The sequence below is a fragment of the Pseudophryne corroboree genome, chromosome 8 (genome assembly GCF_028390025.1).
Source record: "Pseudophryne corroboree isolate aPseCor3 chromosome 8, aPseCor3.hap2, whole genome shotgun sequence".
Lineage (NCBI taxonomy): Eukaryota > Metazoa > Chordata > Amphibia > Anura > Myobatrachidae > Pseudophryne > Pseudophryne corroboree.
In genome coordinates this window covers 306952006-306978718 of record NC_086451.1, presented here as the reverse complement: position 1 = coordinate 306978718, position 26713 = coordinate 306952006, and positions in this window count along the sequence as shown.

Genomic DNA, 26713 nt, shown 5'->3' with positions numbered 1-26713 from the left:
GGGACAATCACCCGCCCGGCGGCGTGTCCGTCATGACAATTGTTGCAGAGAGAGGCGCAGTGGATCCAACGTTTGGACACTGTGTCACCTCGGGGTCTAAATGAGAATTTGTGTTTAAGTTATTTTAGATAGTATATAGCTGTTATTATGTGGTCTTAGGTAGGTCTCTATTTGTATATACATAAAGATGGGCTAGATGCAGTTATAACAATTGATTAGCAGGTTTAATGTTATATGCTCTATGCATTTTTTCAGAACGTTATGCATTCAGTGACAGTGTTTACGGTTGCTATGGTGATTGGGGAGCACATGGATGACGTCATCATTGACGGACACGCCGCCGGGCGGGTGATTGTCCCGCTTCCGGAGTGACAGCGTTTCACACCTGGTGAGGTCTCTATTTATGTGAGTATGTGTTACAATGATTGTAAGCCTGAGGACAATGTGAATAACATTGAAACATTGCTGTATTACTGCCGTCTGTCGTTATTTATAAGTCGCCTGGAGTGCTGTGCCTTTGGAGAAGTGAATTACTTAATATAGCACGGGCACCCGGCGCTACATTTAATATGGTTGATGGGAGAGCCGGTACATTTGTTGTATATATATATATATATATATAGTCCAGCAGAGACTCGGCACTCCCATAGAAAAACAGAGCTTGGTCCGGTGCCCTCATAACTGCATGGCAGCAGTAAATATAGAATCCTTAACAGCGGCACACAGGACACAATCACAGAGACATTGAGTGGATATCAACGTTTCAAACCTTTACTGGTTTTTCGTCAGGATACAGATAAAAAACAAGCACAAGTGACTTACCTATATACCCGCCACCATACACGTGTGGGACCCGTTCACCGGCGCCAGATGCAGCTTCCGGGGTCGGGCGCCTGCCTATGACGTCAGAAGTAATTTACCACGGTCACCCCCTCTACGTAGAGGAGGGACATGATCAATCATGCGATATTTCAAGCTCGTCAGGCTGTTTAGCCTCAGCGAAATGTCTCGCCACTGGTTGATCTTTAATGCCACCTGCCAATGCCGCCCTAATTGTCGACCTGTGAAGGGTCATGCGTTCCTTGAATTTCCTAATTGTCTTACCTATGTATGATAGCCCGCAAGGACAAATCAATTGATATATTACATAGGTACTCTCACATGTTAAGCGGTGTCTAATAAAATATTTTTTACCGGAATGTGGATGAGAAAACGAGTCACCTGATAGCAGAAATCCACATGTGGTACAGGAGCATTTGAAACAACCATTTTTGGCCTGGGGTAAGAAGGTTTTTACAGTGGTTGGTACTAAACCAGGTAGATCTGTCTTAACGAGAATATCCCTGAGGTTATTCCCACGAGAATAACAATGCATAAGAGAATGATCAGGGATCCCCAAATCACGGTCACTCTTAATTATGGGCCATCATTTTCTAGAGATTTGTTTAGTAATAGATGATCCTACATTAAATTTATTAACCCATGTTAATTTATTAGGTTTAATTTGTGTCTCTTTCTTCTTAAGTAAATCTTCTCTATTTAACGAGAGGACTTTATTTTTTGTATCTACCAGTTGTTTCCGTTTGTACCCTCGAGCTGTAAATTTGTCAATGAGTGAATCAATCTGAGTAATAGCTGTCCCAAGGTTAGAATTAATTCTGTAAATACGTATCATCTGGGAGTAGGGGAGTCCCATTTTTAATGATTTAGGGTGGCAGCTACTAAAATGTAACATTGAATTCCGATCAGTGTCCTTTATAAACACTGTAGTAGAGATGTTTCCATCCTGCTTACCAATAGATACATCAAGAAAATTAATATTAGATTGGCTCATAGTATAGGTAAATTTTACTGGGGAACCACTATTATTATGATCCTCCACAACCCTCACAAACTCATCTCTAGTGCCACTCCAGAAAATCAACAAATCGTCTATAAAACGAGTATAAAAGAATATTTTGGTCTTAATTTCAGCATCCTGAAAGAAGATCTCGTCTTCTATAGAAAACATGTAGGTATTGCATACGCCGGTGCCATGGCAGAACCCATGGCACAACCGGTCGTCTGCAGATAGTACATACCCTCTACCATAAAGAAATTCTTTGTCAACAAGATTTCAAGCAAATTAATTATAATGTCAACATGAACAGCATCCAATACACCATCTCTGCTTAATAATCCTCTAGTCGCAGATAGGCCATCACAATGCGGTATAATCGAGTACAGGCTTGTCACATCAGCCGTAATGAGCCACAGTTCATCTGGGAGAGCAGGTAATTGCAGCAATTTATTCAGCAGAGATGTTGTGTCCAGGAGGAAATGTTTGTGTTTCTGTACAATTGGCTGTAGTATGGAATCAACAAAAACAGCAGTAGGTTGAAGCAAGGAGCCACGGGCTGAGATGATGGGGCGACCAGGAGGGGGATTGATACCCTTGTGTATTTTAGGTAACGTATACATAATAGGTGTAATAGGAAATTCAGGGATCATTATCTCCATCATCTCAGACGAAATAAGTTTTGAGTCACATGCCAAAAGTAGAACCTCCATCAGATCTTTCCTAAATGTAGCAGTCGTATCTCCCCTAAGTTTGACATAAACATGCTGATCACTTAGATGTCTATGGATCTCCTTGCTATAATCATCTATATCTTGCAGCACGATGCCGCCGCCTTTGTCCGCTGGGCGGATAATGAGCTCTTTATTATTTGATAAAGAGCGGAGTGCGATTTGCTGTTCTTTTGTAAGGTTATTATGATAGGGTAGTTTAGCCAGATTTTCCGATGAATCTGCATCTAGTAATCTCATGAACGTTCGGATAGATGCATTGGATGAATTTGGTTCAAATGATGATTTCTTATGGAATTGTTTCAATTTTTCTGGAAACACAGGGTTGATGTCATCATAATTGGTAGCAGTATTTTTATTTTTATTTTTGTTAAAAAAACTCTCTAAGTTTCAAACTTCGTTGTAGCTGATATTTTTCAGCATTCCACCTTAAATCATCAAACGGGACTGATGGAATAAAGGATAAACCTTTTGTCAATACCTGCTTTTCTATATCACTCAGATCGTATGATGATAAGTTGAAGATCATTTCTTCTTGTTTTTGACGGTTGGTGGCTTGCTTCCAACCCCTGCTTCTTCGCCCTTGCCCACCACATCGATTGAATCTCCTGTGCCTGCTTTGGTCCGAGTCGTTACCCCTAAAGGGATTTTTTGCCCACGTCTTCTTGAAGTAGAAGGTCTTGGTGTGTCTGAATCACTTCTAGAGGAGCTAGGATCCTGGGAGGAGTCCGTATCCAATTTTGTAGGAAATCTATTCCTCCTGAAAAAAGTTTTTTCCCTCTCAATTCTATTAGTAATAGGGCCTCTGCCACCAGAAAGCCATTGATAGACTTGGTGGTTTTCATAGTCCTGCTTAACTTTGTTGAGCTTTTCTCTTTTAAATTTAATCAGATCTTTTTTGTGTAGTGCTACTTGTTGGTTCAATTTATTAATCCAGTCCTGGTCTTTCTCTGACTGTAATGTCTCTAAATGGAGATCCTCAAAAGTGGAGATTTTTTTCTCTTAGACGTGATTCCTCCTTTTTGGATTGCTCAATAACTAGAAGTATTAGGTCAAATGAGCATTTATTCATAATGCCCATCCACTTTTGGCAGAATATAGGATCATATCTACCTATAGTCGGGCAGTTTTTTTTTACACGGAACCCCCGTGGAATCTGTTTAGATCTAAAATAATCACTTAGACACACCGCATGCAAATGAAAATCAATAGCTTTTTTCTTCAAGAAGAGCAGTTCTTTGAAAATTAAATCTGCTGGCAGGATTCTATCGCATCACACAGCTGTTCCTTCACAAGAATCCCATCAGTCTCAGCCTCTCCATAACTAAATATTTCATTCGCTGAGATCAATAAAGGGTTAAAAAGATCAGCATCAACATCCACTTTCTCAGCCATATTCAATGAGAGATATTGCAATGATACCAACTGGTTAATGCTTCAGTCTGGTAAAAACCACATTCAGTGTCAGAATAAAAACGGCATAAACTTCCACACACAGAGAAATGCCAGAAAGTATCCAGGTAAATAATGATATCAATAGGGTGCCCTACTCAGGTAACTTTCACAGCACAGTCATGTTACCATAATAGTCCAGCAGAGACTCGGCACTCCCATAGAAAAACAGAGCTTGGTCCGGTGCCCTCATAACTGCATGGCAGCAGTAAATATAGAATCCTCAACAGCGGCACACAGGACACAATCACAGAGACATTGAGTGGATATCAACGTTTCAAACCTTTACTGGTTTTTCGTCAGGATACAGATAAAAAACAAGCATATTTATTTATTTATTTATATATAAAATAGTTACCTGGTCTGAATGAATTAACTGCTATAACACAATCCTTTCACATCAACTAGTCTGTGCACTCACGTTTTGTGAACAACTGCAGGGCGCTCATCTCAGCAGAACTCGAAGTCTGTCTCTTGGAAATGTAGCCATCACACAGTAATAAGTAGAGAAGCACACATCAGAATTTTTTTAATTTCTTCAGCATTTACATACACCCCTGATGAAGTCTCCTAGGAGGTGAAACGCGTCTGTATTTTGTATATGTTGTCCACGGTGACCCCAAAAGAGAAGAACAATCATTGTACCTTCGAAATTTTAAAAAGAACATTTTAATAAATTATGTTGGACTTTTAATTTTCTGTTTGTATTATCATACGGAGACACATGAGAGGGCTACTGATACTGTGACCCTGATTGGAGTGCCCTACCACTACTGTTTTCACATTTCACTTTATGATTCCCACCAACAGGGAGTCTAAGTGGTATTAGGCTGCCTATTACTATTTCTTATAATTAGAGTGGAAAGGGGTAGTTTGGGGAGATATATATATATAGAGAGAGAGAGAGAGAGAGAGAGAGAGAGAGAGAGATCAGAATGATTTACCCCGCCAGACAGCATACTGGTGGTCACAATACTGACGCCGAAATCCTGAAGTGTGAAATCCCAGGTGGGGTGAGGTAAGTATGTTCCCTCCTATCCCCTACCCCCTAACACTAACCCTCCCTTCCCTTAGCCTAACTCTAACCTACCCCTTAGTGCCCAACCCTAACCTCCCCCCAGTGATGCCTAAACTTCACTCCCCCTCTTCCCTCGCAGCCTAACCCTAACCTTCCCCCCTTAGTGCATAAACCTGTCTTCCCCCCCGGTGGTGTCTAACCCTAAACTGCCGCCCCGCAGCCTAACCCTAACCCACACGCTATACTTACATTCTGGATGCCGGCTGTTGGGATACCAGCGTCAATCTCCTGCCAATGGCATTTTGACGGGTGCTAGGATTCTGGCGTTTTTTATTCTGACTGCTGGGATCCTGACAGCCGAAATCTTAAATGCATCCCTATATATCCCTATATACAGGCCCGTAACTAGGTGTGGGCAGATGGTGCTTCATACACAGGACAAGTTGTGCTGTGGGCGCACCATCCACATCCACCCCGATTGGCTGCAGTGCTCTACGCTATAATATATAATAGTAACATTGTGCCTGGCTCGTTCTATGGCAGGCGCATCACTGCTGATACATTATAACCGGCAGCGCTGGGCAGTCACCTCTCCGTGTGCTCCATCCCACTCCACCCCTCCTGCAGCAGCACAAGTGTCTCCACACCATACAGTGCAGGCCGTGGATGCACCTTCTCCCGACAGAGAGCCATGCAAGGGCTTTTTATTAGACTGGTGGCAACTCCAGCAGCAACCCTGAGTCCATGTACTACCGTCATCTCCCGACGCCACCGACACTCTCCGAAAGAGGATGCCAACTGGTGAGTGCTCTCCTGCTAGTACGGCTGATCACACAGGTGCCTGTGCATTTTTCTCCCCCGTGTGCTCTGCCCTCCTCCTGCAGAGGGTCATCCAGGTACTGGAGCCGGTTGCTTCTGCCTACTGACACTCAAGTAAATTAAGCAACTGCATCTCTATTGTTCTCATCCCTCTCTCCCCTTCCCCTCTCCTTTCCCACTTCTCCTCCCCTCTCACCTCACCCCACTCTCTCTCACTCTCTCTCCAGCTCCATCTCTCTCCCACCACTCTCTCCATCTCCCTCTTACCTCTATACCACCACTCTCCCTCTACCCCCCATCCCTTCCTGTCTCCTTCCTACCCCCTCTCTCTCTGCTACCCTTCTCTCCCCCCTCCCATCCCTTTCTTTCTCCCCTCCCACCCTTCTCTCCCCCACCCACCCTCTCTCTCTCATCCTCTCCTACCTCTCTCTGCCACCACTCTCTTTCCCCTTCTCATCCCTCTACCTCCCTCCTTCCCACCCCTCTCTCCCTCCCTCTCTCCCACCCTCCCTCCCAACACTCTCTCTCTCCATACCAGCTATCTCCCCCCTTGTCTACCTCCCACCACATTCTCTTTCCCTCCCCCCGCTCTCTCTCTCCCTAGCACATTTTTCTCTATCCCCCTCCCTCTCACTCTCTTTGTCTCCCTACAGAACTCTCCCCCTCCCCCTCTCTCTCCCACTCCCTCTCTTCCTCCCATCCCACTCTCTCTCTCTCTCTCCCCATCCAATCCCTCCCTCTCCCCCGCCCCTCTATCCCTCCCTCACTCTTCTTCTCTCGCTCTCTATCTCAATCCTACCACACTCTCTCTCTCCCCTACCCCTCTCTTTCCCATCTCTCTCTCCCTCCCTCCTTTCCTCCCACTCTCTCTCCCTTCCTTTCAGCCCTCTCTCTCCCTGCAACCTTTCTCTTTCACTCCCTCCCAACACTATTTCTTTCTTTCTCACTATTTGTTTACACCCCTCTCTCTCCTCCTCCCACCCCTCTCTCTTCCCTCCCACCCCGTATCTTTCTCCCACCCCATCTCTCTCTCTCTCCCTCTATCACCACTCTCCCACTACACTCTCTCCCCTTCCCACCCCTTATCTCTCTCCCTCTCTCTCTCTCTCTCTCCCTCATCCTCTCTTTCCCTCCCACCCCCTCTCTCTCCCCCACCTGTCTCTCCCTCTCCCACCTGTCCCTCCCTCCTTCCCTCCCTCTCCTTTCCTCTCCCTCTCCCCCTACCGATCTCCTTCTCTCACTGTCCCTCTCCCTCCCTCTCTCTATCTGTCCCTCTGCCTCCCTCCTTTTGTCTCCCTCCCACCCCATCTCCCTCTCTGTCTCCCATCCTTCTCCCTCTCTCTCACCCTCCTCTCTCCCTCCCTCTCTCCAGCTCCCTCCCTCTGTCTGTCCCTCTCCCTACATACCTCTCTCCCTCCACCCCTTCTCATAAACCTCATTAAATTGCACCACACTCACATGCTCCAGGCCGGGAACATGTCAGCAAGGCACCAGCACAGCCAGAGTCAGGCCATCCCCACCAGAACCATCCACATCAGCAACTCATCTTATAATGTGTATAAGGGTTCTACCTGGCATAATGTGTAAGGGGCTCTACCTGGCATAATGTGTGTAAGGGGCTCTACCATGGCATAACGTGTATAAGGGGCTCTTCTGTGGCATAACGTTATAAGGGGTACTACTGTGTGGTGTAAGTTGAGTAACGGGCACTACCATGTGATGTAATGTGACTAACGGACACTACTGTGTCGTGTAATGTGTGTAAGTGGCTCTATCATGACATAATGTGAATAAGGGGTACTACTGTGTGATGTAATGTAACTAACGGACTCTACTGTGCATTGTAATGTGAATTGGTACTATTCTGTGGCCACTCCCCTTCCCCATGAAGCCACAACCCTATATTTTGGGAGAGTGCCTTGGGCGCAAACTGTCCCTATTCAAAATATAGGTGGGGGCCCCCAATTCTCTTTCCGGCACAGGGCACCAAAATGTCTAGCTACGGCACTGCCTATACATGTATGCATTCTATGCATCTATATATTTATATATATATATATATATATATTCATATATACTATATACTATATATATATATATATAAGTTGTAACACTGTAGGGGTGCAAGGCGCCTTTTCCTGGGGAATATGGCCGCACGCAGCAGCTGAGGAACAACACAAGTCCAGTTTCTGGTACAACTGACCCCGGACAGTTTTATTGAAACAGAAAATAAAACAAACCCCAAAATAAAAATACCTTGCCTGTCCGGCACTAACTAAACATAAGATATTCCTAACTGTCACTAAACAAAACACAGAGTTCTTCAGTACATACTGTATAGCTTACTTGCATCAGAAAACGTGTCTCTCACACACAGATCCTGCAGCCTTCCCAGGCAGTCTGCCCATACTAATCAGGTTAGAAGCACTATAACACTCTTACACAGCTGAAACCCTGATTAGCCCTCTGTGAGGCCAAAGACCCGAACTGGGCCCAATGTCTAGAACTCGCCTTATCTCTCTCTCAGAGCCTTTACCCAGCTTTTACAGCAAACTGAAAAGGTTCAGACAAAACAAAAAGCATTTTTCCTAGAAGTTAACATTTTCTAAAACATGTAAGACAAGAACCTGGGACAAATATACCTGCCCTCAAACACTATCCCAGTGTTCTTGTCACATATCCCCCTCCCCTGTTTCGACCTAGGGGCCGGAACACTTGTAGCCCCCAAACAGAAGATGCGAGACAATGCATCTGCGTTGGCCAATTGTGTTCCCGGTCTATGTTCAACAGTAAACTTAAAATCCTGCAACGCTAGAAACCATCTAGTTACCCGAGCATTCTTGCCTCTATTTACATACATCCATTTTAAAGGGGCATGATCCGTCACTAGTCTGAATTGTCTACCCAAGAGGTAATATCTCAAGGTATCTAGTGCCCACTTAATGGCCAAAGCCTCCTTTTCCACAATAGCATACCTTTTTTCATGCTCATTGAGTTTCCTACTCAAATAAATGATAGGGTGTTCGTCCCCATCTCTGGTTTGGGACAGCACAGCACCTATCCCTACCTCTGAGGCATCTGTCTGTACCACAAATTCTTTTGAAAAATCTGGTGTTATCAACACCAGTTGTGAACACAAAGCCACTTTTAACGCTTGGAACGCCTTTTCTGCATCAGGGTTCCATTTCACCACATTTGACTGCTTCCCTTTGGTAAGGTCTGACAACGGCACCGCTGTGGTCGCAAAATTGGGAATAAACCGTCTATAGTACCCAGTAATTCCCAAAAAAGCCCTTACCTGTTTTTTATTCACTGGACGAGGCCAGTTTTGAATAGCATCAACTTTATTCAATTGGGGCCTAATCAGACCTCTGCCTATGGTGAAGCCCAAGTATTTGACCTCCTCCATTGCGAGGCAGCACTTCTTTGGGTTAGCAGTTAACCCTGCCTCTCTGATTGAGTCCAGTACTGCTTGTACTTTAACCAAATGGGACCCCCAGTCTTTACTGTGAATTACCACATCATCCAAATAGGCAGCTGCATATTTTCTATGGGGCCTCAAAATTTTATCCATCGCCCGTTGAAAGGTTGCTGGAGCCCCATGCAACCCAAAGGGTAACATCTTATACTGGTACAGCCCCTCCGGAACCGAAAAGGCTGTTTTTTCTTTGGCGCTATCAGATAAAGGTATTTGCCAGTAACCTTTGGTCAGGTCCAATGTGGTGAGAAACCTGGCTGTTCCCAGCCTTTCTACAAGCTCATCCACACGGGGCATGGGGTATGCGTCAAACTTGGACACCTCATTTAACTTACGAAAGTCATTACAGAAGCGTATGCTACCGTCGGGCTTCGGGATGAGCACTATGGGACTGGACCACTCACTGTTAGACTCCTCTATGACTCCAAGTTCTAACATGGTTTTAACTTCTTTAGAAATAGCTTCTCGCTGAGCTTCAGGAATCCTATATGGCTTTAAATGAACCCTGACCCCTGGTTCTGTGACAATGTCATGTTTTATTATGGTCGTTCGGCCAGGCAGCTCTGAAAATACCTCCCTATTTTGGATGAGAAATTCTTTAACCTGATTGTTCTGATCAGCTGACAATGTCTCTGACACCTTCACTGCGGGAAGCAACCGGGGTGAAGACACCGAAGGGCAAGGCTCCGCTGACAGAGACAACCTATCTTTCCAGGGTTTGATTAAGTTAACATGGTAGATCTGTTCGGGTTTTCTCTTTCCCGGCTGGTATACTTTGTAATTAACCTCATTCACTTTTTCCCTAATCTCAAATGGACCCTGCCATTTAGCTAGGAATTTGCTTTCCACAGTGGGTACCAAAACAAGAACTCTATCTCCAGGAGCAAATTCCCGTATCTTGGCACTCCGGTTATAGACCCTCTGTTGAGCACTTTGGGCCTGTTCCATGTGCTCTCTGACAACAGGTACCACGGCTGCAATCCTATCCTGCATTTGTGTTACATGCTCAATAACGCTTCTATAAGGAGTGGGCTGTCCTTCCCACGTCTCTTTGGCAATATCCAACAGCCCTCTGGGGTGTCTACCATACAACAAATCAAATGGAGAAAACCCCGTAGAGGACTGAGGAACTTCTCTGATGGCCATTAACAAGTAGGGCAACAAACAATCCCAGTTTTTCCCATCTCTCTCAACAACCTTTTTTAACATACTTTTTAATGTTTTATTAAACCTTTCCACCAACCCGTCAGTTTGGGGATGGTAGATGGACGTCCTGAGGTGAGTGACCTTAAATAACTTGCACAATTCTTTCATGATCCTTGACATAAATGGAGTACCTTGGTCAGTCAAAATTTCTTTTGGTATTCCCACTCTACTAAATACCTGCACCAGCTCCCTAGCTATCGCCTTGGTTGTGATAGTGCGTAAAGGGACAGCCTCAGGATATCGAGTGGCATAGTCCATAATTACCAGGATATACTGATGGCCCCGAGCAGACTTTAACAAGGGCCCCACGAGATCCATGGCTATTCTGTCAAACGGGACCTCTATAATAGGCATGGGAACTAGGGGGCTCCTGAAATGGGGTCTAGGGGCATGATACTGGCATTCAGGACAGGAAGAACAATATTCAGACACTTCTTTATAAACCCCTGGCCAAAAGAACCTTTGTAAAACTCTTTCAGTGTTTTTTTCTGCCCCTAAATGTCCTGCGGTAACGTGACTATGAGCTAAATCTAGTACCGTTCTCCGATAAGGCTGGGGAACTACCAACTGTTCCACCACATCCTCACCCCTTTTGACAATGTGGTACAAGAGCTCATTACAGATGGCCATGTGGGGATACGTAACCCTGTCACCTGGTACCACAGGTTCCCCATTAACAATCTTAACATTCTCTCTAGCCTTTATTAAGGTAGGATCCTTTAACTGTTCAGACGCAAACAGATCCTTCTTTACCTCCAGATCGATGCTCGCATTCTCCACCAAGTTGTAACACTGTAGGGGTGCAAGGCGCCTTTTCCTGGGGAATATGGCCGCACGCAGCAGCTGAGGAACAACACAAGTCCAGTTTCTGGTACAACTGACCCCGGCCAGTTTTATTGAAACAGAAAATAAAACAAACCCCAAAATAAAAATACCTTGCCTGTCCGGCACTAACTAAACATAAGATATTCCTAACTGTCACTAAACAAAACACAGAGTTCTTCAGTACATACTGTATAGCTTACTTGCATCAGAAAACGTGTCTCTCACACACAGATCCTGCAGCCTTCCCAGGCAGTCTGCCCATACTAATCAGGTTAGAAGCACTATAACACTCTTACACAGCTGAAACCCTGATTAGCCCTCTGTGAGGCCAAAGACCCGAACTGGGCCCAATGTCTAGAACTCGCCTTATCTCTCTCTCAGAGCCTTTACCCAGCTTTTACAGCAAACTGAAAAGGTTCAGACAAAACAAAAAGCATTTTTCCTAGAAGTTAACATTTTCTAAAACATGTAAGACAAGAACCTGGGACAAATATACCTGCCCTCAAACACTATCCCAGTGTTCTTGTCACAATATATATATATATACATGCACATATATATATATATATTAATATATACAGTATATATATATATATATATATATATACATGCACATGAACCATATTTGTTTTCCCCTTTTTTTAAGGGGGGCACCTAACACCAATGCCTCCAGGCGACTGGGATGACCTTACGCCCCTGACATAAAAAATAAAAAACAAACATACAGAGCACAAACATTCCTTCCATATTGTTTTCTACACAGATACAATGGGGGAGCAGGAGTCAGTGGATGCACTCTGTTTGACAGTGCATTTAATGTTCTGTATATATAGATTTAAGTTGACATAACCTGTAATTTAAAATAAATAGATATATATGTTTTTGTAATAAGGTGACCGCTTGTCACATTTGTTCATGTGCTCCCTTAAAGACCATTACCGTGTGCTGGGTAGCGGTGCTTGTTGTAACCAAATAAAAACAGTACTGTTATACGCAGTTCTAAAACATCTACTGGGTTTTTCAATTTATATTCCTGTTTCAAATCAGCTGCAATTGTCATCCACATACTATGCAAGGTAATTACTCAAGAACATCACAGACACTGACAAACTGAAAAGGAGCAATAGCTGTCAAATATATTTACAGTATATTTATCTGTAAATGTAATTTAATTTTTACTGTACTGTTCTTTTATTTTTTTTATATGCTGTTTTATAATTCAAAGTTTGAGTGAAAGAGAGAAAAAAATCTTCACAAAAGATTGTCCATTCTATCTAGAGATGTGCTGCGGGCACTTTTCGTGTTTTGGATCTGGATTGGTTTGCCAGAACCACCCTTTCGGGTTTTGGATCTGGATGATTTTTGAAAAAAACACAAAAACGGCTAAAATAACAGAATTTGGGGGTCATTTTGATCCTACAGTATTATTAACCTCAATAACATTAATTTCCACTCATTTCCAGTCTATTCTGAAAACCTCACACCTCACAATATTGTTTTTAGGCCAAAAGGTTGCACCGAGGTCACTGGATGACTAAGCTAAGCGACCCAAGTGGGCGGCACAAACACCTGACCCATCTAGGAGTGGCACTGCAGTGGCAGACAGGATGGCAGTTTTAAAAACTAGGCCCCAAACAGCCCTTTATGCAAAGAAAAAAAAGAGGCGCAAGATGGAATTGTCCTTGGGCCTTCCCACCCACCCTTATGTTGTATAAACAGGACATGCACACGTTAACAAACCAATCATTTCAGCGACGGGGTCTACCACAGGACTGTGGCTGAAATTATTGGTTTGTTTGGGCCCCCACAAAAAAAGAGCAATTAATCCCCCCACCAAAAAAGCAATTCATCTCTCCTTGCACAAACTGGCTCTACAGAGGCAAGATGTCATCCTCATCCTCTGATTCCTCACCCCTTTCAGTGTGTACATCCTCCTCCTCACAGAGTATTAATTCGTCCCCACTGGAATCCACCATCACAGGTCCCTCTGTACTTTCTGGAGGCAATTGCTGGTAAAGATCTTACTGGAGGAATTTATAATTCATTTTGATGAACAGCATCTTCTCCACATTTTCTGGAAGTAACCTCCTACGCTGATCGCTGACAAGGTTACCAGCTGCACTAAACACTATTTCTGCTGCGGGGTACACTGGGCTCCACAAGGATAGACATTGGGTGTAGAGTAGGATCTTAATCCGATGCATCAACAGGCTCAATGCTTTGACTGTTCCCAGAATGCACAGCGCCGCCTCCTCTATAACCCCGCCTCCCTGCACAGGAGCTCAGTTTTGTAGTTGGTGCTGCAGTAAGCAGGCACATAACAGAGGGGCTGCTTCAGGCAGCCCTAAGAAGAGCTTTTTTTGAAGACTACAAGGGCAGCAGCGGTGGTAAATGTCAGAAGACATTCACTGCTGCAGCTCCAGCTCTCCCCAGCGGCGCTGTACACTCCCGAGCCCTGGTTGCCGGGTAACTACAGCAGGAGGCTCCGGTTTTCTTCACGGTCAGGCACACACGACGAGGGCTCTCCGGGATCGCGTGGCCACGCTACGGGAGGTGGTGAGTGGGTCCCGCTTGCGGGACCCGTCCTTTATCGTGATCCGGCGCGGTCAGTGGGAGGCGGGCCCCGCGCTGACGGTGGACACTGTGGCAGTACAGGCGATCCCACTAGATCACCAGGGCATGGGTGCAGGTCAGGTTTTCTCTCTAAACCATTTTCAGTAGCCCACAGTACCCGGTGGTTTTGCCAGCAGGGGGATAAGGCTTAGACCTGAAGCCACTCCCCCAGCCCCAGGGCGCCATTTCCCACAAATGTTCCCGCCCTGGAGCTGCATATCTGTCTCTCCCTCACTCCCTGTCAGTGTCTGAGCGCCATTATCTCTCAGCTTCACTGTTCCTGAGACTGCTTGGGCAAATCCTCCTGTGTAAAGCCGCCTGGTTGTCAGTGCTGTGATTTTACATGACACTTAAGTATTCTACATGCCTTTTTAGTAGTGATGAGCGGGTTCGGCGCTCATCACTACTTTTTAGACAGTGCTAGTGAAGAAAGAGTGCACTTAGTCAGGGTTTTCTAGTACAATTACCCTGTGATATACATCCAGTTATTACTGTGCAGTGTTATATCTATTGACTACATAGCTATATATATAAGCTAGTCCAGTGCAGTATTATTGTTAGTAATAACCTCTGCATTGTACAAACTGTGACTATCTGTGTGTGCATTTAGCTGAGTGGTGTCCATTTCGTGTCTTTCACTCAACTTGCTATCCCTATATTCTATAACCTGAGGGGGCTTGGTGCGTCAGGTTTTATATTGATATAGGATTTTCACAAAGATATACTTGAAAAAAAAAAGTTTTCTCTGTGATTTTAGTCACCATATCTCTCCTTTATCTCTGCTGGTGCTGACTACACTGCGCAGGGGTTTGGGTAAGAGGTATTGTGCTGCTGATAATTGTACTGTGTTACCTGATACTGCAAGTTATATCATGTCTGCTTCTGAGGGTAACGGTACTGGGGCTGAACACACTGCCGGTGATGCTGATGCCACAGATCCCTATGAGGAAAATATAGCAGCCGTGGGCTCTGGTTCTGGGGGCTCTTTGCCCCCCAGTGGGACTGTGGCAACGGAGGTACATAATGACCCACCATGGGCCGCTTTTTCCACGCTTCTACATACGCTAGTTAATAAACTAACACCCCCTACGGGACCCCCTATGCCGGTACAACCGTATGTGGTCCCTGCAGCTAACCCGCCGTGGGCGGACGATTTATCTGCTCAATTGAAGAAGTTGAACCAGTCCCTGACTACTAAAAAGTCTGACCATCGCTCGCCTAAGCCCAAGGGGTCCTCTGAGCGAGCTCTTGTCTCCTCACAATCCACTGCTGTCACTGACACCTCGTCAGTTGAAGACGACACTTACACTGACCCCACAGGTTCTGACTCAGATACTGCTGATGGGGAGGGTAGTTCACATGTGGATGTTCCTGATCTTTTGGAGACTATTAAGTTAATTCTACAGATTACGGATGATCCCGAGCCATCCGTCCCTCCTAAGAAACCAGATAGGTTCAAGCATCAGAAGGTGGTTAAACAAGTTTTACCTCACTCTGACCACCTAGTGGATATACGTCAGGAACCCTGGGAAAACCCGGGTATGAAGTTTGAGCCTCAAAAGAAGATGCTGGCTCGCTATCCCCTCGCACCAGAGCTGTCTAAGAATTGGGGAACGCCTCCTCCAGTAGACTCACATGTGGCTAGGATGGTGGTTTCCTCAGCTCTGCCGGTCACTACCGTCACGTCTCTAAAAGAGCCTATGGATAAATGTGTGGAGGGTTGTCTGAAAGCGATTTACACCCTCACGGGTGCTGCACAAAGGCCCACTATTGCAGCAACATGGGCTGCAGAGGCTATTGAAGCATGGGCCTTGGAGTTAGAAGCTGAAATCTCTTCTGACCATGCTAGACAATGCTTGTCATATATTGTCACAGCTTCTCGCTATATTAAAGAGGTGGCTTCTGATGCCAGTATTCTAGCAGCCAAGGCCTCTACTACGTCAGTCCTGGCTCGCTGGATATTGTGGCTGAGATCCTGGTCTGTGGATCTGGACTCTAGAAAATCTCTGGAGGTACTCCCTTTCAAGGGAGATATTCTGTTTGGGGAGAACTTAAATAAGATAGTGGCTGACTTGGCTACTGCCAAAACTGCCTGTCTGCCAAGTACCGATCCTTCTGTGTCGAAGGCTAAAGGTACTTCCTTTCGCCTCTTTCATCCTTCAGGTAAAGCAAAAGGTCAGGCGTACCACAAACAGGCCCGCACTTCCAAACCTGGTAAACAAAAGCCCAAAAGAGCCTGGGCGGTCCGTCAGCCAGCTTCCAAGGCCGATAAGCCTGCCGCATGATGGGGCGGGACTCCCCCTGGGTAATCCCAGGGTGGAGGGCTGGCTTCTAGGATATACCCAGGAATGGTTGAAGACCACTTCAGATGCCTGGGTACGGGAAGTCGTCACTCGAGGTTACGCCATAGCCTTCAAAAACCGGCCCCCTCATCGATTTTGCCGGACAGACGTCCCATTGGACCAGACAAAGGCAAACACTCTACATTCGGTGGTACAGACCCTCCTGGATACAGGAGTCGTAGTATAGGTGCCTCTTGCGTAGAGGGGCCGGGGTACTATTCTCCTCTGTTTCTAGTCCCGAAACCGAATGGGTCCTCCCGGCCCATTCTCAACCTCAAGGCATTGAACAGGTTTGTGAAGGTTTCCAAATTCCGTATGGAAACCCTTCGCTCTATAGTTCTGGCCTTGGAACCTGGGGACTACATGGTCTCCCTGGATATACAGGATGCTTACCTGCATATTCCTATAGCAGCGTCACATCAGCAATACCTGAGGTTTGCGATTGGCAACCTCCATTACCAGTTACGGGCGTTACCTTTTGGTTTAACAACGGCTCTGCGAGTCTTCACCAAAGTCATGGCGGTGTTGACGGTGGTACTCCGCCGTCAAGGGGTCAGGATACTGCCGTATCTGGACGACTTGTTAATCCTGGCAAATTCCCCAGAACTTCTCCTACGTCATCTAGATATGACGGTCCGGTTTCTACAAGCCCACGGGTGGCTCATCAACTGGAAGAAATCCTCCCTGGTCCCTGCTCAGAGCATGGTGCATCTGGGAGCGCTACTGGACACTCACAACCAGAGGTTGTTCTTGTGTCAGGAGAAAGTCCTGAAGCTTCAGGACAGGATTCTTTGCTTCCTTTCTCGTCCGCAAGTGTCGATACATTCGGCAATGCAGGTGCTGGGCCTCATGGTATCAGCATTCGACATGGTGGAGTATGCTCAATTCCATTCTCGCCCCCTCCAGAGGCTGATTCTAGCCAAGTGGGACGGCCTGCCTCACCGGATCAGGTCTCAAATTATCTCATTGACTCCGGAGGTCCGTCTGTCGCTGCTCTGGTGGCTCCAGGACCAACAATTGTGCAGGGGCCGTCCCTTCTGGATATCCAACTGGGTCCTGTTGACGACAGATGCCAGTCTAAGAGGTTGGGGCGCGGTGCTGGAGCAACACTCCCTTCAGCGTCAGTGGACCAAGGAGGAGTCCCTCCTCTCAATCAACATTCTGGAATTGCGGGCGGTCTTCAATGCATTGAACCTAGCCCAGCATTTAATTCAGAACCGTCCTGTTCAAGTGCAGTCGGACAACGCCACCACAGTGGCTTACATAAATCATCAAGGTGGCACTCGAAGCAGTCTGGCAATAAAGGAAGTCTCACGGATTCTACATTGGGCGGAATGCCATCTACCGGCCATATCGGCAATCTTCATTCCGGGAGTCCTGAATTGGGAAGCGGACTTTCTCAGTCGTCAGGACGTACATGCCGGCAATTGGGGCCTCCATCCAGAAGTGTTTCAACTCCTAGGGGAAAGGTGGGGCCTTCCAGACGTAGATCTGATGGTGTCTCGACACAATCACAAGGTTCCGGTCTTCGGAGCAAGGACAAGGGATCCTCAAGCAGCATTCGTGGATGCGCTGGCGGTGCCGTGGAGGTTTCGGCTGCCGTACGTGTTCCCTCCGGTGTCACTCCTGCCCAGGGTAAATCGGAAGTTCAAGCAAGAAAGAGGGATTCTGCTTCTCATAGCTCCGGCGTGGCCCAGACGGTACTGGTTCTCAGACCTGCAGGGTCTATCGTCAGAGCGTCCAATTCTACTTCCACAATGCCCAGACCTTCTCGTTCAGGGCCCCTGTGTCTACCAGGACCTAGCCCGGCTGTCTTTGACGGCGTGGCTCTTGAAGCTTCCGTCTTGAGGGCTAAAGGGTTTTCTGAGGCGGTCATTCAAACTATGTCGCGGACCCGGAAACCGGCTTCTGCTCGGATTTACTATAGGGTCTGGCATTCTTACTTTGTTTGGTGCGCATCTAACAATTATGACGCTTCCAAGTTTAGTACGGCCAAGTTGTTGGCTTTTTTTCAGCAGGACCTGGACTTAGGCCTGCGTCTGGCCTCCTTCAAGGTTCATATTTCTGCCTTGTCGGTGTGGTTTTAGAGAAATATTGCGACCTTACCTGATGTGCATACCTTTACTAAGGGTGTGTTGCGTATCCAACCTCCCTATGTCCCGCCTGTGGCTCCTTGGGACTTGTCGGTGGTTTTGGAGGCGTTACAAGAGTCTCCGTTTGAACCTCTTGGTTCAGCTGATCTTAAGTGGCTTTCCCTTAAGGTGGTGTTTCTGCTGGCTATTGCTGCAGCTAGAAGAGTGTCGGATTTGGGTGCCTTGTCCTGTAGTTCCCCATATCTGATATTTCCCCGTGACCGGGTGGTTCTTAGGACTCGTCCCGGATATTTACCTAAGGTGGTTTCCTCATTCCACCTTAACCAGGAGATTGTGGTTCCGGCACTTGTTTCTCCTGATCTGTCTCCCAAAGAGAGGTATTTGGATGTGGTACGTGCTCTCCATATCTATGTGAAGAGAACTGTTTCTATTAGGAAATCTGATTCTCTCTTTGTACTGTTTGGATTTCACAAACGGGGCTGGCCTGCTCACAAGCAAACTTTGGCCAGATGGATTAGAATGGTGATTGCACATGCTTATGTGAGGGCTGGTCTGTCGGCTCCTGCTCACATTACGGCCCATTCTACTCGGTCTGTTGGACCTTCTTGGGCGGCCCGCCGTGGTGCGACCCTTGAACAATTGTGCAAGGCGGCTACGTGGTCCTCAGTGAACACGTTCATAAGGTTCTATGCCTTCGATACTGCCGCTTCCCAGGATGCTTCCTTTGGACGCCGGGTTCTTGTGCCCGCTACAGTGCGTCCTCTCCCATAAGGAACTGCTTTAGGACATCCCCAATTTCTATCCTTGTGGAGCCCAGTGTACCCCGCAGCAGAAAACGAGATTTATGGTAAGAACTTACCTTTGTTAAATCTCTTTCTGCGAGGTACACTGGGCTCCACAAGGCGCCCACCCTGATGCACTTAGCTTCCTTGGGTTGGTATGGCATTCGCCGCTGACACTTCTCTTGTCGTGAGAGTGTGGTGTATGTGGCTACTAACCGTTGTCGTCTCTTTTCCTGCTACTGCATTGGGCTGGTTAACTAAAAACTGAGCTCCTGTGCAGGGAGGCCGGGTTATAGAGGAAGCGGCGCTGTGCATTCTGGGAACAGTCAAAGCTTTGAGCCTGTTGGTGCCTCGGATCAAGATCCTACTGTACACCCAGTGTCTATACTTGTGGAGCCCAGTGTACCTCGCAGAAAGAGATTTAACAACGGTAAATTCTTACCATAAATCTTGTTTTTGGAGTACACACTGAAGAGGGGGCAACTTAGGTAAAATAAAGCCAGTTTGTGCAAGGGCATCCAAATTGCCTCTTTTTTCTGCCAGTATGCATACGTGCCTACTTGGATGCTGTCACCAATTCAATGGTGACAGCATTCTTTCAATGGTGACAGCATCATATGTAGAGACAATAGACATGTCAGTAATCGTTGGCAGCTCCTTCAGTCCAGACCAAATGTCAGCACTTGCTCCTGACTGCCCTGCATCACCGACAGTGGGTGGGCTTGGAAATTTTATCCTTTTCCTCGCAGCCCCAGTTGCGGGAGAAAATGAAGGAGGAGCTGTTGATGGGTCATGTTCCACTTGAGTTGACAATTGTCTCACCAGCAGGTCTTTGAACCTCTGCAGACTTGTGTCTTCCGGAAAGAGAGATACAACGTAGGCTTTAAACCTAGGATTGAGCATGGTGGTCAAAATGTAGTGCTCTGATTTCAACAGATTGAGAACCTTGAATCCTGGCAAAGTGAATGAAGGGATCCATCCACTAGTCCCACATACTTAGCGGAATCGCTCCAGCTTAGCTCCTCCTTTAATTTCTCCAGCTGCTTCTGCAAAAGCCTGATGAGGGGAATGACCTGAATCAAGCTGGCAGTGTCTGAACTGACTTCAGCTGTGGCAAGTATGAAGGGTTGGAGAACCTTTCACAACACGGAAATCATTCTCCACTGCGCTTGAGTCAGGTGCATTCCCCCTCCTTTGCCTATATTGTAGGTGGATATATAGGCTTGAATGGTCTTTTGCTGCTCCTCCATCCTCTGAAGCATATAGAGTGTTGAATTCCAACTCGTTACCACCTCTTGCTTCAGGTAGGGCAGGTTCAGGAGTGTTTGCTGGTGCTTCAGTCATTGACACATGGTGGCTGAATGCCGAAAGTGGCCCGCAATTTCCAGGCCACTGACAGCATCTCCTGCATGCCCCTGCCATTTTTAAAAAACATTCTATACCTCCAAATTAATTGTATGTGCAAAACATGGGATGTGCTGGAATTTGCCCAGATGTAATACACGCACAATGGGGGTCATTCCGACCCATTCGCACGTAGCGGTTTCTCGCTGCGGTGTGAGCGGGTGCGGAATGCGCATATGCGGCGTGCGCAATGTTGCCCGGCGACATGGGTCACCGGGTTACGACGCGTCCCACAAACAAAGTGGTCGCAGAGCGGACCGCTATGAAGATTGACAGCAAGAAGGCGGTCCTGGGCGTCTCCTCATGGCCAGACCAACGGAGGGCGGATGTCTGACGTCAGAAGCAGCTTCAGCATCACAGGGATCATCGCACAGGGTAAGTAAGTCCAGGGCTACTCTGAAACTGCTTTAATTGTTTTTAGCTTAGCAGGGCTGCACAAGCGTTCGCAGCCCTGCTAAGCTAAAATACACTCCCACATAGGCGTGGACTGTTGATCGTAGCAGCAGCTAAAAGTTGCTGACTGCGATCAACTCAGAATGACCACCAATATTGGTGGCGTTGGTGGTCATTCCGAGTTGATCGCAGACAGCAACTTTTTGCTGCTGCTGCGATCAATAGTCCACGCTTATGGGGGAGTGTATTTTAGCTTAGCAGGGCTGCGATCGCTTGTGCAGCCATGCTAAGCTAAAAAAATTTCAAGCAAAACTAGACTAGCCCTGGACATACTTACCCTGTGCGATGGATCCAGCAATGATGGGCCCGGCTTTGACGTTATTCCTCCGCCCTCCGTTGTTCTGGACACGCCTGCGTTTTACCTACCACTCCCCGAAAATGGCTCCAAACGGTCCGGATCCGCCCATCCACGCCTCCTTCCTGTCAATCTTCCTAGTTGGACTCTTTTTCCTTTGTCACACATATGGACTTTAAGTATTCACCATATTTGTTTATATGAAACAACACTGAGCGCCTATTTGAGTATTTGTTTTTGCCATATTGTTCTGTAAGGGTGAGGTGGCCCTTTTTTCCTCAAGTGGCTGCACAAGTGTGTTTGTGCCTTGGGTTTCTGATTATTTTTCTTGTTATAATCTTCCTAGCGGTCGCCGCTGCGACCGCTTCCGTCGGTAGCCGCTACGTCACCCAGCGACCCCTGCCGCCGGGCAATGTCGCGCGCCGCGCATGCGCAATCCGCACCCGTTCGCACCGTAGCGAAAAATCGCTGCATGCAAATGAGTCGGAATGACCCCCTTGTCTGATATCACATATCCCCAGGAGAGTCTAAGTGGGGTAAGCCATTGTGCGATGATGTTCCTCAGTTTCCGTAAGAGGGTGTCAGCTGTGTGCTTCTTACAGAAACCGGTGATACACAGGGTAGCCTGCCTAGGAACGAGCTTGCGTTTGTGAAAGGCTGCTACTGGTGCCGCAGCTGTTGTTGCTGCGGGAGGCAATACATCTAACCAGTGGGCTGTCACAGTCATGTAGTCCTTAGTTTGCCCTGCTCCACTTGTCCACATGTCCGTGGTTAAGTGGACACTGGGTACAACCGCATTTTTCAGGACACTGAGGACACTTTTCTTTATGTCCCTGTACAGACTGGGAATCGCTTTCCTAGTGAAGTGGAATCTAGATGGGATTTGGTAACGGGGACACACTACCTCCATCAATTGTCTAAATCCCACTGCACCAATGGTGGATACCGGATGCTCGTCTAACATCAACATAGCTGTCAAGGCCCCAGTTGTTATGTTTGCATTTTGTTCACGTATTTCATGTTATATTTCTGTTTGCATGCCAGGATTTCTCATGTACTTGTTTAGAGTTCTGTTGTTGGCCGCCGGTGGTGAGTCTGTGTAATTGCAGCATGTTTGCTATGTGTTCAGCCTCACCGGCCAGTAATTAGGCCATTACCTTGTGCCTGGCTTCTAGCTATCCTGATTGGGGCGTGCTTCCTTTATTACTCAGCTGACCCTGCATCCTGAGCTGGTGATAGAAGTTTGTTATGATACCTGTATGTTCCTGGTTAGTTTCATGTCCAGTATTGCATCTGTGTCCAGGCCCTGTCTGATAGTGGAATCCTGTATTGGTGCTATTATATTCCATGGGTATCCAGCTGGAATCCTGTGTACTCAGTTCTGACAGTATCCGGAGTTCATTACTCTCCACCTGCATTCCTACCTTCAGTGAGAACCTGTCAGCTTCCTGTGGAGCTGTGTCCTGCCACTGTGTTCCTGTGCAGCCAGTTTATCCTGTATCCTGAGTCCTGGTGTCCGGAGCCTGATCGTTGGAATTTTTATCCAGCCTTCCAGTCCTGTAATCCTGTATCTGCAGCCTTGGGGTTCCTGTTCCTTCTGCGTGCACCTTTACCGGTGTCGTGAGTAGCGGCTCTGCCGCACCTTATGGCTGTGGCCATATTTATTCTTACTTTCTGGCTTTTGTGTTTCTCTGCGGAGGTTTCCGCTATTGCTGTCCTCGCCGAATTACGACGGTGTCGTGTTTAATGTTCGGGCAGCATTACCTTGGTTACAGTTTTGTTGACGGCCGTGCCACACATATACTAGTTTATTGTTTTTAGTGGTTTCCCCCAATATTCTTCTGTGTCTGTCTTAGTTAGTTTTCCCCTTGTTCTCTCTCAGTCTCGGTTAACGCCTTGTCACCTACTAAGACCAGGGGGCATCGGAGTCGGGCAGACATAATCCACCCGTCAAATGCGGCTGCCGTGGGCCCAAGAAACCTTAGTCTCGCAGGCGTTGACCGACCACTTGGGAGAGACAATGGAGTCAGGATTATTAGGTATTGCTGCATATCCCAGTTCTGTCGCAGCTTCACGCATCTGTACTTGGAACTCTTCTGCTGCCACCCTATCTCCTGGGTTCCAAGTACAGAGAACATAACACCAGTTACCCGCTTTGCAACAGGATGACTGCTGTCATATTTCATCTTCCTCGCAAAGGACTGTTGGACAGTCAATTGCTTAGTTGAAGTAGTACAAGTGGCCTTTCCGCAGCAGTAGGCGTACCACTCAAGGATCCTCCAGAGGAATCCCAGTTAAGAGAGGACTCATCAGTCATGCCAGTGACATGGCCTGCAGGACTACTGACATTCCTGAATGAGGAGGAAATTGACGTTGAGGGAGTTGGTGGTGTGGCTTGCAGGAGAATGGGTACAAGAGGAAGAAGAAATGTAGGTGTCAGTGGACTGCTTACGCTCTTACCCAAAGTTTCTGAACAGGTGACGTATAGGGGAGGATGTTCCTAGGTGGTTAACATCCTTACCCCTACTTATTATGGATTGACAAAGGCAACACACAGCTTTATACCTGTTGTCTGGATTTGTGGAGAAATAATTCCACACTGAAGAGGTGGCTTTTTCGGTATTTTGCCCAGGCATGACAATGGGCTTATTCATCCCACGGACAAGTGCCTGATTTAAACAAACCACATCACCATCAGAATCCTCCTCGTCAACTTCCTCCTTAGTGCCAGCAACACCCATATCCTCATCCTGGTGTACTTCAACAGTGGCATCTTCAATTCGAGTCTCAGAAACTGGACTGTGTGTGCCTTTTCCAGCACTTGCAGGGTGCGTGCAACTGATGGAAGGAGTCACCTCTTCCCGTCCAGTGTTGGGAAGGTCAGGCATTGCAACCGTCGACACACTTGGACTCTCCTTGGGGATTTGTGATACCATCTTAGAACGCACAGTTCTTTGCTGTGCTTTTGCCAGCTTAACTCTTATAATTTTCCTAGCAGGAGGATGAGGGCTTCAATTATCATTTGAAGCTGAACCACTAGTCATGAACATAGGCCAGGAGCTTAGCCGTTCCTTGCCACTCTGTGTCATAAATGGCATATTGGCAAGTTTCCATTTCTCCTCAGACCATTTAAATTTATTTTTTTGGGTCATTTTACTGAACTTCCGCTTTTTGGATTTTACATGCCCTCTACGATGACATTGGGCATCGGCCTTGGCAGACGACGTTGATGGCATTTCATCATCTATGTTATGACTAGTGGCAGCAGTTTCAGCACTAGGAGAAAGTGGTTCTTGATCTTTCCTTATTTTAGCCTCCAAATTTTTGTTCTCCATTATTTTTCTGGAATTATATAACACAATATGCAGCACAGGAGAGCATACCCCTATACCACACAAACCCTATAAAAATTATTTAGATTCAATATTAATAACCCCTTTATTTGGAGTAATTAATATACAGCACAGCAGCATTGGACTTATACGACAGTATCACTGGACTTATACGACAGTATCACTGGACTTATACGACAGTATCACTGGACTTATATGGCAGTACCACTGGACTTATACAGCAGTATCACTGGACTTGACTTATATGGCAGTACCACTGGACATGACTTATGCGGCAGTACCACTGGACTTATGCAGCAGTACCACTGGACTTATGCGGAAGTACCACTGGTCCTATACGGCAGTACCACTGGTCCTATATGGCAGTACCACTGGTCTTATATGGCAGTACCACTGGATTTATACGGCAGTACCACTGGACATATACAGCAGTATCACTGGAATTATATAACAGTACCACTGGACATATACGGCAGTATCACTGGAATTATACAGCAGTACCACTGGACATATATGGCAGTATCACTGGAATTATATGGCAGTACCACTGGACATATATGGCAGTATCACTGAAATTATATGGCAGTACCACTGGACATATACGGCAGTACCATTGGACTTATACAGCAGCACAGGGACACCACCACTGGACTGATGCAGGACAATACAGCACCAATGCAATGAACTGGACTTATACAGCAGCACTGGACATATGGCAGCAGAGGACACCACCACTGTGGCTGGACTGATGCAGCACAAGACATCACCACTGGACTGATGCAGCACAACACAGCACTGGAATGACACACATAAGACAGAGCAGGTCGCCACGCCACTTTCCCACACAGACAGACACTGAGGAGAGAGACACGTCCTCTCGCTACACTCTACAGGACTGGAGTGAAAATGGAGTCGACGCACGATTCCTTATATAAAATCCAAAACCAGCAAGAATCTGACAGCGGGATGATGAAGTTTTGCCTTGTTCTGGTTTCCGAGATAGGCGGGAAAACTCGAGCCGGATGTGAAGTTCGAGGGGGGGGGGGGAGATGTTTCGGTTCTCAAAGAACCGAACCCGCTAGTCTCTAATTCTATCTAGTCATTGATCCATTATTTTTGAGACCTACTTACAATACTGTTATTGCGCTATATAACCTTATTGTTTTATCTGTCGAAGTCAAAAATATTACATATACACCACATACAAACTCCAAACAGATTGGTCTCTGTGCGTGTGCATACACGCAGCGTGCACAGCGATATATGGTAGCATACGCATTCACACAGACAAGCCACAAAGATATATTCAACACATGTTTCATACAACACATAAATTAAACATGTCAAGCACCAGACATTATAATGTATTTATATAAGAGAGTGTAAAACCAGATATATATGTATTATTGGAACGGAACAAGTAAAACATATCATGCTTAGTATCAAAATGATCAGGAGTATATGTGTGTGTTAATTTGATAGCTATGGGTAGATTGTAGCACATTGCAACGATTAGTTATGATTAAATGTATGAATATTAAGCCACATTCTAAAGTGAACAAAGGATTTCCTGAAAGACAGCATGTGTGCAGTAAGAAACTAGTGGCTGACCCTTATAATTGCGTCATCAAACTGGACGTTGCTTGCATATGAACTGACCAATAACACATCATGAATGAGAGACCTCCCTCCCTTGGACCAATAGTAGAAGACTCAGCCCCAGACACGTACCTCCCCCAATACACAATATATAGGTATTTCCCCTCACCCAGGAATCTCTGTTAGTTGCTGTTGGTGCAGATTCAAAGATGGAGAGGACTGTGCATTGAGGGACAGGGTGAAGTATGCTGGCTGTAACTGATCCTTATGTAACTATCTGCTTCTTATGTAATTGTAACTCTGTAACCATATATATACATATTATTATTATATACTGTACATATGTTATATTGTATGCATACCCTTTTAATATCAAATATACACATCTCTGAGCATTGGACCTCAGCCTACAA